This window comes from Bacillus rossius, chromosome 16 (assembly GCF_032445375.1).
Source record: "Bacillus rossius redtenbacheri isolate Brsri chromosome 16, Brsri_v3, whole genome shotgun sequence".
Taxonomy (NCBI): Eukaryota; Metazoa; Arthropoda; class Insecta; order Phasmatodea; family Bacillidae; genus Bacillus; species Bacillus rossius.
In genome coordinates this window covers 23442346-23455636 of record NC_086343.1, presented here as the reverse complement: position 1 = coordinate 23455636, position 13291 = coordinate 23442346, and the positions used below count along the sequence as shown (strand labels likewise).

Sequence of the window (13291 nt, the reverse complement as noted above, 5' to 3'; positions counted from 1 at the left end):
GGTGAAGGAGGGTTGGTGGGGTGTGGGAGGGTAGGTGGGGTGTGGGAGGGTAGGTGGCATGTGTGAAGATCAGTGGGGTGTGGAAGGGTTGGTGGAGTGTGGGAGGCTTGGTGGGGTGTGCGAGGGTAGGTGGGGTGTGGGAGACTTGGTTGGGTGTGGGAGCCTAGATGGGGTGTGGGAGCCTAGGTGGGGTGTGGGACCGTAGGTGTGGTGTGGGACCGTAGGTGGGGAGTGGGAGGGTAGGTGGGGTGAAGGAGGGTTGGTGGGGTGTGGGAGGGTTGGTAGGGTGAAGGAGGGTTGGTGGGGTGTGGGAGGGTAGGTGGCATGTGTGAAGATCAGTGGGGTGTGGAAGGGTTGGTGGAGTGTGGGAGGCTTGGTGGGGTATGCGAGGGTAGGTGGGGTGTGGGATGGTAGGTAGGGTGTGGAGGTAGTTGGGGTGTGGAACAGTTGGTGAGGTGAAGGAGGGTTGGTGGGGTGTGGGAGGGTAGGTGGCATGTGGGAGGGTAGGTGGCATGTGGGAGGGTAGGTGGGGTAAGGGTGGGTAGATGGGGTGAGGTGTGGGAGGGTAGTCTTGGTGGGGTGTGGGTGTGTAGGTGCCGTATGTGACGATCAGTAAGGCGTGGAAGGGTAGGTCGGGTGTAGGTGGGTATGTAGAGTGTGAGAGGGTTGGTGGGGTGTGGGAGGGTAGGTGGGTTAGTGGAATGTGTGAAGATCAGTGAGGTGTGGGAGGGTAGGTTGGGTGTAGGGAGCTATGTGGGGTGTGGGAAGGTGGCTGTGGTGTGGTAGGGTGGGTGGGATGTGGGGTGGTAGGTAGCATGTGGAGGTTAGTTGGTGTGTGCTAATATCAGTGGGGTGTGGGAAGGTTTATGAAAGGTTTATGGAGTGTGGGAAGGATGGTGGGGTGTGGGTGGGTAGGAGGGGTGTGGGGGGTAATTGCTTGTGTTAAGATCAGATGGATGTAGGAGGTTTGGTGGGGTAAGGGAGGGTAGGTGGGGTATTGGAGGGTTGGTGGGGTGTGGCAGGGTAGGTGGCGTGTGTGAATTTCAGTGGGTTGTGGGAGGGTTGGTGGGGTGTGGAAGGGTAGGTGGGGTGCGGGAGGGTAGGTGGCGTGTGTGAAGATCAGTGGAGTGTGGGAGGGCAGGTGGCGTATGTGAAGATCAGTGGGGTCTGGTAGGGTTGGTGGAGTGTGGGAGGCTTGGTGAGGTGTGAGAAGGTAGGTGGTGTGTGGGATAGCAGGTGGAATGTGGGAGAGTAGCTGGGGTGCAGGGGGAAGGTGGGTAGTGGGAGGGTAGGTGGGGTGTGGGAGGGTAGGTGGCATGTGTGAAGATCAGTGGGGTGTGGAAGGGTTGGTGGAGTGTGGGAGGCCTGGTGGGGTGTGCGAGGGTAGGTGGGGTGTGGGAGACTTGGTTGGGTGTGGGAGCCTAGATGGGGTGTGGGAGCCTAGGTGGGGTGTGGGACCGTAGGTGTGGTGTGGGACCGTAGGTGGGGTGTGGGAGGGTAGGTGGGGTGTGGGATGGTAGGTAGGGTGTGGAGGTAGTTGGGGTGTGGGACAGTTGGTGAGGTGAAGGAGGGTTGGTGGGGTGTGGGAGGGTAGGTGGCATGTGTGAAGATCAGTGGGGTGTGGAAGGGTTGGTGGAGTGTGGGAGGCTTGGTGGGGTATGCGAGGGTAGGTGGGGTGTGGGATGGTAGGTAGGGTGTGGAGGTAGTTGGGGTGTGGGACAGTTGGTGAGGTGAAGGAGGGTTGGTGGGGTGTGGGAGGGTAGGTGGCATGTGGGAGGGTAGGTGGCATGTGGGAGGGTAGGTGGGGTGAGGGTGGGTAGATGGGGTGAGGTGTGGGAGGGTAGTCTTGGTGGGGTGTGGGTGTGTAGGTGCCGTATGTGACGATCAGTAAGGCGTGGAAGGGTAGGTCGGGTGTAGGTGGGTATGTGGAGTGTGAGAGGGTTGGTGGGGTGTGGGAGGGTAGGTGGGTTAGTGGAATGTGTGAAGATCAGTGAGGTGTGGGAGGGTAGGTTGGGTGTAGGTGGCTATGTGGGGTGTGGGAAGGTGGCTGTGGTGTGGTAGGGTGGGTGGGATGTGGGGTGGTAGGTGGCATGTGGAGGTTAGTTGGTGTGTGCTAATATCAGTGGGGTGTGGGAAGGTTTATGAAAGGTTTATGGAGTGTGGGAAGGTTGGTGGGGTGTGGGTGGGTAGGAGGGGTGTGGGGGGTAATTGCTTGTGTTGAGATCAGATGGATGTAGGAGGGTTGGTGGGGTAAGGGAGGGTAGGTGGGGTATTGGAGGGTTGGTGGGGTGTGGCAGGGTAGGTGGCGTGTGTGAATTTCAGTGGGTTGTGGGAGGGTTGGTGGGGTGTGGAAGGGTAGGTGGGGTGCGGGAGGGTAGGTGGCGTGTGTGAAGATCAGTGGAGTGTGGGAGGGCAGGTGGCGTATGTGAAGATCAGTGGGGTCTGGTAGGGTTGGTGGAGTGTGGGAGGTGTGAGAAGGTAGGTGGTGTGTGGGATAGCAGGTGGAATGTGGGAGAGTAGCTGTGGTGCAGGGGGAAGGTGGGTAGTGGGAGGGTAGGTGGGGTGTGTGAAGATCAGTGGATAGTGGGAGGGTAGGTATATGTGAAGATCGGTGAGGAGTGGGAGGGTAGGTGGGGGTGGGGAGGTATGTGGTGTGAGTGAAGATAAGCGGGGTGTGTGAGGGTTGGTGGGGTGGCTTGTGGTGTGGGTGGGTGGGGTGCAGAAGGGTATAAGGGGTGTGAAAGGGTAGCTGGGCCATGGGGGGTTGGTGGGGTGTGGGTGGGTATCTGGGCCGTGGGGGGTTGGTGGATAGGTGGGGTGTGGGAGGGTAGGGTAGGTGGGGTGTGTGGGGATGGTAGGTGGGGTGTGGGAGGGTAGGGTAGGTGGGGTGTGGGAGGGTAGGGTAAGTGGGGTGTGGGAGGGTAGGGTAGGTGTGGTTTTTGGAGGGTAGGGTAGGTGGGATTTTGGGAGGGTAGGGTAGGTGGGGTGCGGGAGGGTAAGGTAGGTGAAGTGTGGGAGTGTAGGGTAGGTGGGGTTTTGGGAGGGTAGGGTAGGTGGGGTGTGGGAGGGTAGGGTAGGTGGGGTGTGGGAGTGTAGGGTAGGTGGGGTTATGGGAGGGAGGGTAGGTGTGGTGTGGGAGGGTAGGATAGGTTGGGTGTGGGAGGGTAGGATAGGTTGGGTGTGGGAGGGTAGGTGTGGTGTGGGAGGGTAGGGTAGGTGGGGTTTTGGGAGGGTAGGGTAGGTGGGGTGCGGGAGGCTAGGGTAGGTGGGGTGCGGGAGGCTAGGGTAGGTGGGGTGTGGGAGGGTAGGTGGGGTGAGGGAGGGTAGGATAGGTGGGGTGTAGGTGGGTAGGGTAGGTGTGGTGTGGGAGTGTAGGGTACTTGTGGTGTGGGAGGGTAGGGTAGGTGGGGTTTTGGGTGGGAGGGTAGGTGTGGTGTGGGAGGGTAGGATAGGTTGGGTGTGGGAGGGTAGGTGGGGTTTGGGAGGGTATGTGGGATGTGGAAGGGTAGGGTAGGTGGGGTGTGGGAGGGTAGGGTAGGGTAGGTGGGGTGTAGGTGGGTAGGGTAGGTGTGGTGTGGGAGTGTAGGGTACTTGTGGTGTGGGAGGGTAGGGTAGGTGGGGTTTTGGGAGGGAGGGTAGGTGGGGTTTTGGGAGGGAGGGTAGGTGTGGTGTGGGAGGGTAGGATAGGTTGGGTGTGGGAGGGTAGGATAGGTTGGATGTGGGAGGGTAGGGTATGTGGGGTGAGGGAGGGTAGGGTAGGTGGGGTTTTGGGAGGGTAGGGTAGGGTAGGTGGGGCGTGGGAGGGTAGGGTAGGTATGGGGTGGGAGGGTAGGGTAGGTGGGGTGTTGGGGGGTAGGGTAGGGTAGGTGTGGTGTGGGAGGGTAGGGTAGGTGTGGTGTGGGATGGTAGGGGGGGTGTGGGAGGGTAGGGTGTGGTGTGGGAGGGTAGGGTAGGTGTGGTGTGGGAGGGTAGGTGGGGTGTGGGAGGGTAGGGTAGGTGGGGTGTGGGAGTGTAGGGTAGGTGTGGTGCGGCAGGGTAGGGTAGGTGGGGTTTTGGGAGGGTAGGGTAGGTGGGGTTTTGGGAGGGTAGGGTAGGTGTGGTGTGGAAGGGTAGGGTAGGTGGGGAGTGGGAGGGTAGGGTATGTGTTGTGTGGGAGGGTAGGGTAGGTGGGGTGTGAGAGTGTAGGGTAGGTGGGGTGTGGGAGGGTAGGGTAGGGTAGGTGGGGTGTGGGAGGGTAGGGTAGGTGTGGTGTGGGAGGGTAGGGTAGGTGTGGTGTGGGAGGGTAGGGTAGGTGGGGTGTGGGAGGGTAGGGTATGTGTTGTGTGGGAGGGTAGGGTAGGTGGGGTGTGAGAGTGTAGGGTAGGTGGGGTGTGGGAGGGTATGGGAGGGTAGGTGGGGTGTGTGGGAAGGGGAGGGGGGTGTGGGAGGGACAGGTGTGGTGTGTCAATGGGTAGGGGGGGTGGGAGGGACAGGTGGGACGAGGATGGGTAGGGGGGTGTGGATGGGTAGGTGTTGTGTGTATGTGTGTGTGTGTGTGTGTGTGTGTATGTGTATTCTACTACAACAGTAATCCTTATTATTGATGTTCAGCACAAACATGAAATGGTTTCACCTTGTGTCTTCATATCTTTGACTATCTAATTTAATGGGTATGTAATTATTATTGTCAATAACAAAAGTTATTACACATTTTCACATATTTTAATGCTTATTTCAATGCTTATTTCAATAATGCATATTTACTGACATTTTTTGACGTTGGGACATTTGTTTCTAACCAAAAAATAGCTGAAGAAAAGGAAAATAATACAAAGTTGATTATATGGTAGTTTACATATTTTGTTTTTGTAAGATCATACATATTTTATGTAGATGATTAATTTAACACATCTATTTAATGGCCAAAAAATACTTGAAAAGTTTTTTTTTTTTTTTTTTTTTGAAAAATTTAAGTACAAATGTTGCTAGATTATGTTTCAAATTGCTATTTTTTTTAATTGACTGGTTTCTTAGAAAACATGTTATTATTAAAAAGGAAATTTAGATTTTTTTTCTAAAAAAAAGTAATTCCTTTCAGAATTACCATTTAGGAAAATTGTAGGGGGAAAAGATCATTTAAATTGAGAACAACATTGTCTTAATCTGTTATTATTTTCTCATATTTATTATTTAGTTAACTTAATCACAAAAATTTTCCTTGACTTCAGAGGTCAAAATATCTACTGAGTATTCTAGAATCCAGTGGAATTAAAATACTAATTTATAAGAAATTATAAATAGGTACGATTGATAGTTATATTTCACATGTTTAAGACATGTACGAACTTTAATATAATGCTAATGGTAAAATAATATAAACACTGAGAACATAATATTATTCTCTAAATTTTCTGTAGTTACTTGAATTGGGTTTGATTAAAAAAATTATGTTGTGTGGACTCGACTACGTTAGGGATGGGTGTGTTGATTCTTCGGTGCTTCGATTCCACCGATTCTGCCAGGGAACCGTCGATTCTTCCGCCAAGTTTCAAGGAATCGTATCGTATTTAGTATGTATGATACTAACCACTCTTAATAATTTAGAAAAAAAATTGATAGTCTGGAAAGTCGGTTTACGGACGATAGTTTAACGAGACAACATCATAACAAAACATTGATGAAATGATTGATCCAGAAGAAAAAAAATCATATTCGGCCTGAGACTGAGCCGTAATAGGAATTTGCAACCAAACAATTTAGGTATTAAAAATATTATATTCTTTGAGGAATTTTTTTTTTTTTTAATTTTTCTTATTATTTTTATGATAAAAATCTACCTCTGCATACTTTTATAAATAAAATTGCAGCATTTTTATTGAATTATCACTATTTTGTATAGATACAAAGGAGGAGTGAAATGAAATCTACAATTTAATTAATAAATTTACTTTTATTTGAACTCATTAATTCAAATATATTTATTACTTTTGAAGTGTCGTGCGCGCCATATTTATTTTTACAAGCACAAAAAAAAATTCCCTTTGCCGGGAATTGATCCGTCAATCTATCGAATGTTAGTCAGCGTCGCTAACCGCACAGCTACGAGGCCATATTGGAAATGTATGTTTCAGATGATATAGATTAATAATATTCCACGCATGATATTTGTTTGAATTTCTTTTAACTAGCATATTCTCTGTTGGACTTGACATATTTAAATGCTTGTGGGCTCATAACTATAATACGGTGTTTTTTTAGTTGATCATATAATAACTCATGACAAATAATTACCAATGTCAAACTAAAGCGTGAAAAGTATCATACCAGCAATAAATATTTAGTTACACAGCTAAAACAATACTCATACAACACTGTTTAAATATACTGATTTACACTAGTAATTAAAATAATACGTACTTGAAAGAACGCCATTTCCTTGCGAATATACTCCTGTGGCGCGGTGCACAACAATAACCTCGAACCCCGACCGAGTTCTCTGTACCGTCCGCAACATACCAGAGATGTGCCACGCATGCGTAAACAGGTCACATCCGTAGTGGGACAATTTTTCGTGCGTGCAGCCAGCGTTCATCGATTTATTAGACGTCACGTCAAAAAGTTTTTTCCTGAATGAAACCAGCGATTCCTGCTAAAATTACAATTTTTTCGGCCAGAATATTGTCACAATATTTACGTAACTCACCTTGCACTTTAATTTCAAAATCGGTAAATTACGTAATAGTTATCTTATATCACGTTTATATTGGTTGCAGTTTCAGCTTATACAATTACATTATAGAAGTCGTTAGGATCAAATGAAAAATATTTGTTTTCCAAACTCTAGAATCATAATCGTGTTTTAACTTATTTCGTGTTGAATTACACAATACGTAAAGAAAGGAAAAGAAACAAATTACGAATACATCATCTCATCTAGCCGAGTCCGCCATACTTTAACGTTGTAAACAGCTAACAGAGCGTGCAATACTATCGTAATTTATTTTGTTTGTAGTTTTAAATTGATTAAAATTGGGTTAGAACACGTAATATATCACTGTATTTTTATTTACATAATATATTTAACTAGTATGTCTGATTAATTAACTTTTTTTGTTTGCTTCGCACATAGATGGTACATTTTGACGCGACTGAGCACTTACTGCATGAGATGAAACATGAAAGCCTCCATATTATTGAATTCTTTATGTTTTAACCTCACTTTTTTGTTTCTATTATAACGCGTGGTTTAAATTACTACTTTTCAAGAGATCAGGTCAGTTTATTTCTACTATCGTATAGTACACGTATTTCTGTGATGTATATAACTTGTTTTTGCAGAAACACATGTGAAACAGTGTATTAGAAATAAAAAATCATGTCTGAAGTGTGGAAACATTTTACAATCTACCCGTTTGATGACAAATTTGCAGTATGCAATTATTGTAACACGAAAATATCTCGTGGGCCAACAAAGACCACAACCAACCTATTAAAACATTTTTGGACTCAACATAAGTATGTACTATCTGAGTATCTTGCTTTGGGGGACTCCAGTGAAATTCAAAATGTACCATAAGATTCTATTTTTGATTTATATATGCTGTTTTAATATTTCAGTTTGTTTTGTAAATACACCTGAATTCTCATTTCTATAAATTGATGAAATTATAACCTTGTATTGCATATGAATTAATTAGCATAATACAAACAGCTGAGTTCTCATTATTGCATTAAAAACTTTGTCTTGAAATAGAAGTTTCTTGGAATCATGGTATATTGTATTTTTTTTTTTTTTTTTTCCTTTTTTAAGTTCTTTAATGATTAGGTACATGGCAATTTTTTTTGGTTGAATCGGAATCGGAACCGAACCTGGAATCGAAGCATTTTTGGAATCGGAATCGAGAAAATATGGAATCAACCCATCTCTCAATTACGTATTACTGAACCCGGCTTGACTTGGTTCGATTCAATTTAATTGGACTAGACTCAAATATTTTCAGACTCATCCATCTCTAAATATAATATTACTGAAACGAAAAGTTTAAACAAGGAGAACGGTTAAGGCTGGAATTACCATAGCCCATCGGCTCCGTCATCCGTCCGTCGATCATATGACCAGCTGACAATCAGAGGGTCTGAAAAATTTCATCCACCCGTCTGTTAAAAGTTATTAGCGAAGCTCATACTTTTGACATGGTATCCATGGTTTGGTTGTGCATCAGTTATCACCAGAATACAGGTGTATACAGTTGATATGTGTTCGTTCAGATGTTCTGCATAATGCGATTGTTGAAACCCATGTCCAAACAATTCAATCACAACTCTGAATATTTCCGATGATAAACTAATTCAATACATACAGGATCATAACATAATAGCAAACATCAATATAAATTTATGAGAGAAAAATATTGATTTTTAAAGCACCCATTTGAGAAAATATTTTGATGGACGGATGAAGTAATGTTGTAAATTGTTTGGCTAAATGTGTGCCATTGGCGGTCAAAAGTGACGTACGGACGGAGGCGACAGGCTATTGTAATTCTGGCTTAACTTGTTACTATTTTTCTTTTCTTCCTTTTTGTGGTTAGCAACAATTTTTTCCACTTTAAAAGTGACACTACATAGCATAGGCATTTTCAAATGTCACATATTTTTGAAGTTATACTTCTTTAGGTGCGTTATGAAAACATTATGAGAGTGAAATTTTACAATCAAATGAAATTTTCACAGGAAGAAAAAAGAAAAAAAAACAAGGCTGCATACAGTTAGATATTCTAAATATGCTTTTAAATCTTATACTTTAATGACTGATATCATTAAAAACATTTATTTATTGTGAACATTAGTGATATAAATTGTGTTTATAATCGTTTTCAAGTGTATTTATATAAGTGAGGTTATATTTCAGTATGTATATTTTATTTTATTTATAAATTATTGCATATCAATTGATTTAAGGTATTAATTAAAATTTAGCTAGATTATTTTACTAAATTAAAAAATTTATAAACGAGTTTATATTAATATTGAATACTGTATATTTATTCAAATTTTTAAATTTAACTTTGTTTTTACTAGAGGTGGGACGATACCACACTTTCGATACTCGATTCTGTATTGTTTTTTCAGTTCGATACTTTCGATACTCCAGGGAAAAATATTTTCCCATTAAGTAACAATTATTACAAATAACTAGGGCTGATCGGTTGACCGAATTTTCGGTTCGGTTCGGTCATTTTAGTAAAAACCGAAGCCGAACCGAATTCCCAGAAAAAACCGATGATTCGGTTTTTATTAGGGCATTAAAAACTAACTTCAAGTATCTACCAAATAATGTATTTAACATTCATATTGGATAAGAAACGTACCGCTTGCATAATACATCAAAACACATTTAAGACGCATGCTAAGTTTTACACTATAAAACGTTTAAATCATCTATTCTCTTAATGTTCGCCATTTTAACCATGGGATAGTAAAGTCTAAGCGTTTCTTACAGTTCACTATTTCCTATGTTTAACGTCGGAAGTTTCTGTCGGAATACTACTATTTTCTCTTAAATATATGGTTTTTTCTTATTTAAAGGATATATCACTTCCGTTACTAAAATAATATTTATTTAATTCCGGTTCGTAAGCTAAAACGGTAGAAGTTTCGTAGCATTGCTTAGTTCCGTTCGTATTCTGCAGGGCGCTCACGACGCATGGCGTCACTCAGTTCTATTTTCACATCACAGAATGCGCTATACGTGCGCTAGGATCAATTAGTTGCCTTCCAAGTTCCGTTCCAAATGGCAGTTGGAGAATGAATGTGCATGTCGTCAGACACTTTAGATGTACAGTAGAATCTCGTTATAGCGAGAACACGGCTATAACGAGGTATTTTTGAGGAATTTACGGCGTGAGAGCTTGAAGTGCGCTTTTGTTATTTGTCTGCTTTATCTCCACCCCTCTCGCTCGCCACTAGACATCTTGCCGTTGACGCCTGTCACATTCTTCAGCCGTGCAGTCGCCACCTAAGTGCGTGGCTTTAAAAATAGAATCCCGTCCTTTCTTTATTTTATCAAACTTCCGTTAGTTATCTGTACCGTGTGTAGACAAAGTTTGATATTGGAACAGAAACAACGTAAAAAAGTATTTTTTACAAATTAGAAATATGTATGTTTTTGTTTTTATAATCGCGTATATTTTCACGTTTTTTTTGTTATCTTAAAAGAGATAATATTAAAAAGCCGCTCTAATGAGATTTAATTGTTTCTTGTTTAACAAAAACTATTAATTGTTTATATTCTATTTATTATTATTTACGCGACGTCATACTGTACGCGTACGCAATACGACTGGATTCGTTGCTGCAACATAACAAATTATGTGGTATCAGAAGTAACGAGTAACGTAACGATAGTAACGAGTACTAATTGTTATAGTAACGAATACATACGGGTACGCATTTTTTCGTTACTTTTACACCTCTAGTAGGAACTACCGTATTTATTTCCGAATCGCTAGGACAGTTTTCTTGTAACTTCTGTTTCGGTCAGTTGTTGGGGTATTTGTCCGGGAAAGGGGTGGTGATGGTTTGAGTTTAATCCCAAATTTATTTTCTAAAAAAGTTTACAGGTTTCTTTAAATGAAAAAGTATAATTTTCCAGCGACTATTTCGTTTGATTCGTACGTGCGTTGCCGCAGCCGCACTCCTGCTATTTTGTAAGGAATTAAATCGTCGCGCTACACTAGCACCACCTGTTAACAACATCCCGAACCAACATGGCCGCCAGCAGACAGCCCGCGTCGACGATAGATAGCAGGACAATGCTGCGTTGGCCGCGGGCTGAGATGCTATACTTACGTGGCGTGGTAGTGTATTCTGGTTATTTTGACGCAATCGGTGATCGCATCCGTACTTATGGGGTATGGTTTTAAAGAGAATTCACACATCTGCTCACAGAAATTAAGATTTCGTTAATATAACCTGTTATTTTCCAATTATACAGGTTTAAACACAATTTTTATGCTATTTTCGGTTAATTTTTATTTTTTGGGGGCCAAAATTTTTCCAATTCGGTTATAGCGAGGATCAAACCCGGAACCGTGACACCTCGCTATAACGGGACTCTAGTGTAGTTTGTTTACTATTCGCGCGTGATTATTGCGGCTTTGCGTCGTTATAGTCTAGAGTATTTGATTTCTCGTAAAATAAAAATTCTTTTTTGCCACTACGTCTTGGTAATTGGAGGCAACTATGAACATCTGTGACGAAAGAATTAAAAATAATACCGCCCGTGTTCCGCAAAGATGATGATGTTACGCACGTGACGGAAAAAAAATCCTAGTAAATACCGCATACTAAATATGAATACTTTACTTGTGTATTTTGAAAATATGGTCATTATGATTCATTCTGCCTTTAATGCACTGGTAGGTTAAGACGTTTTCTTGGTTAAGACGTTTGTTTATGTTGGCTTGTCCATTAACTCCCGGCATAGAGGCTACAGTAGGAAGTTTTTATTTGTATATTGCTTTTAATCACATTATTGCTATTGAATTTTATTCCAGTACATTTCATAAATTCAAGCTGGCAACAAGGTTAATGTAATACTAATTATTAATGTTCTAAACTGTTTTGTTCTGTTCCTTTTTACACATATGGTTGTTTCAGTAGCATATAAAATTATTTATAAATACAAATAGTAGTTGAAAATAACTTTTATATTGCTGAGAAAGTGACTCCCCTAAGAAATTAAACTTTTGCAAGATATTGCAAGTAATCAAATACTATAGTGGAATTTTTTTTGGTATGACAGCTCAAAGAAAAATTTTGAAGTAGTGACCGAACCGAACCGAAAACCGACATTTTTAACAAAAAACCGAGCCGAGCCAAACCGAACTGAAAATGTGGGAACCGATCAGCCCTACAAATAACATAAATTAGTTTTAAACTATATAAATTCAATCTATCATACCAGCACAATGTCAGATAATGTGTAAATAATTGCATTATTTTAATGAAAAATATGAATTCATCATTATATATACATATAATAAAACCACCAGAAATGTAAAATACAGTCCATAATCAAGTAATACTGACATGATAAACAGTGGCCTTACAAAATGTTTGAAGTCCTTTCCTAAATTAGAAATAAAAAAATTAGACTATTGTAAAAAGAAAAACAGAAATTTTTGCTTGTTTGTTTAATTTTACAAACAACTTTATGCAACAGAACAATTTTCAATAAAATTTTAACTTGAGAAACGTAAAATACAAAACAATCCGATCGTAAGAAAACAATAACAAACGGGTATATTCAGTTCAAAGATAAATGAATGCACAAAATATGAGATCTGTGCCTTGGTAAAGCACGTGCACCATTTTCATAATCATTGCTAGTTTGCGCCACTAGTCTCACTTGGTGCTGGCCATAGATGCTAGTAGCGAGGTGCACAGTCTTCCTGATACTATCCATATCTATGGTGCGATAAAGTTATTTTCTTACGTTTGCAAAGGTAAACAATGAACGTTTTTCAAAATAAAATCCGTAATTTATCAGGAGGAATATATATAACAAAAAAATGTGTAAATTTTAGGACTTTCCGCTTCGTAAAAACGTATGAAACGGGAAATTAATGATTTTATAAGTGTATGTTCCGGGAAAATAAACCATTGTAAATATAGTACTTTCGGCGGGACCAAAATTAATCGGCGTATGAAACGGGAACGTATAAACGAGATTCTACTATAGTCGTATTTTGTACGATGGCGACTCAAAACTTAAATCAATACAAATGTACAAGCATTTCGGTATCGAAAAAATGTATCGAACTTACAGTTTCGATACTCAATACTTTGCTATACCGTCAAGTATCGAAGATATCGAGGTATCGAAAATCCCATCACAAGTTTTTACCTTACCAAACATAATTATAATATCACTCCAGTTTTTTTATTATTTTATTTATATTAATTATTTGCATGCAAAATTAAAGTAAGTTTTATATTATGCCAAGTAAAAGAAATTCCAACACTCATACATAAGTACAAGCTCCCATAATTTTTTAAAAAACCAGCGACATTAATACAGGTATAAAAATCTATATGCTCACTTAAAAAAAATATATAAAAGTAGTTACTTGTTGCTACTTTGAACTGCATCAGCACAGAAAAGTGTTGCCAACTTCAGAAAGTGAAAGTTTAGGACTCTAAATAATAAAAGGGTTGAATTTTTTTCCTCCAGTACACCAATGAGGGTATTTGCCTAGATGGAATTACTCGAGAGAAGTGAGAGATATTTTAGTGTAGCCACTGATAG

General features: G+C 41.8%; 1 protein-coding gene across 1 annotated transcript in view; it reads right to left on the bottom strand.

The window, feature by feature from the left end:
* Positions 1-13291, bottom strand: part of LOC134540328 (uncharacterized) — a 227961-nt gene that overhangs the window by 5228 nt on the left and 209442 nt on the right. The window lies entirely within an intron of this gene.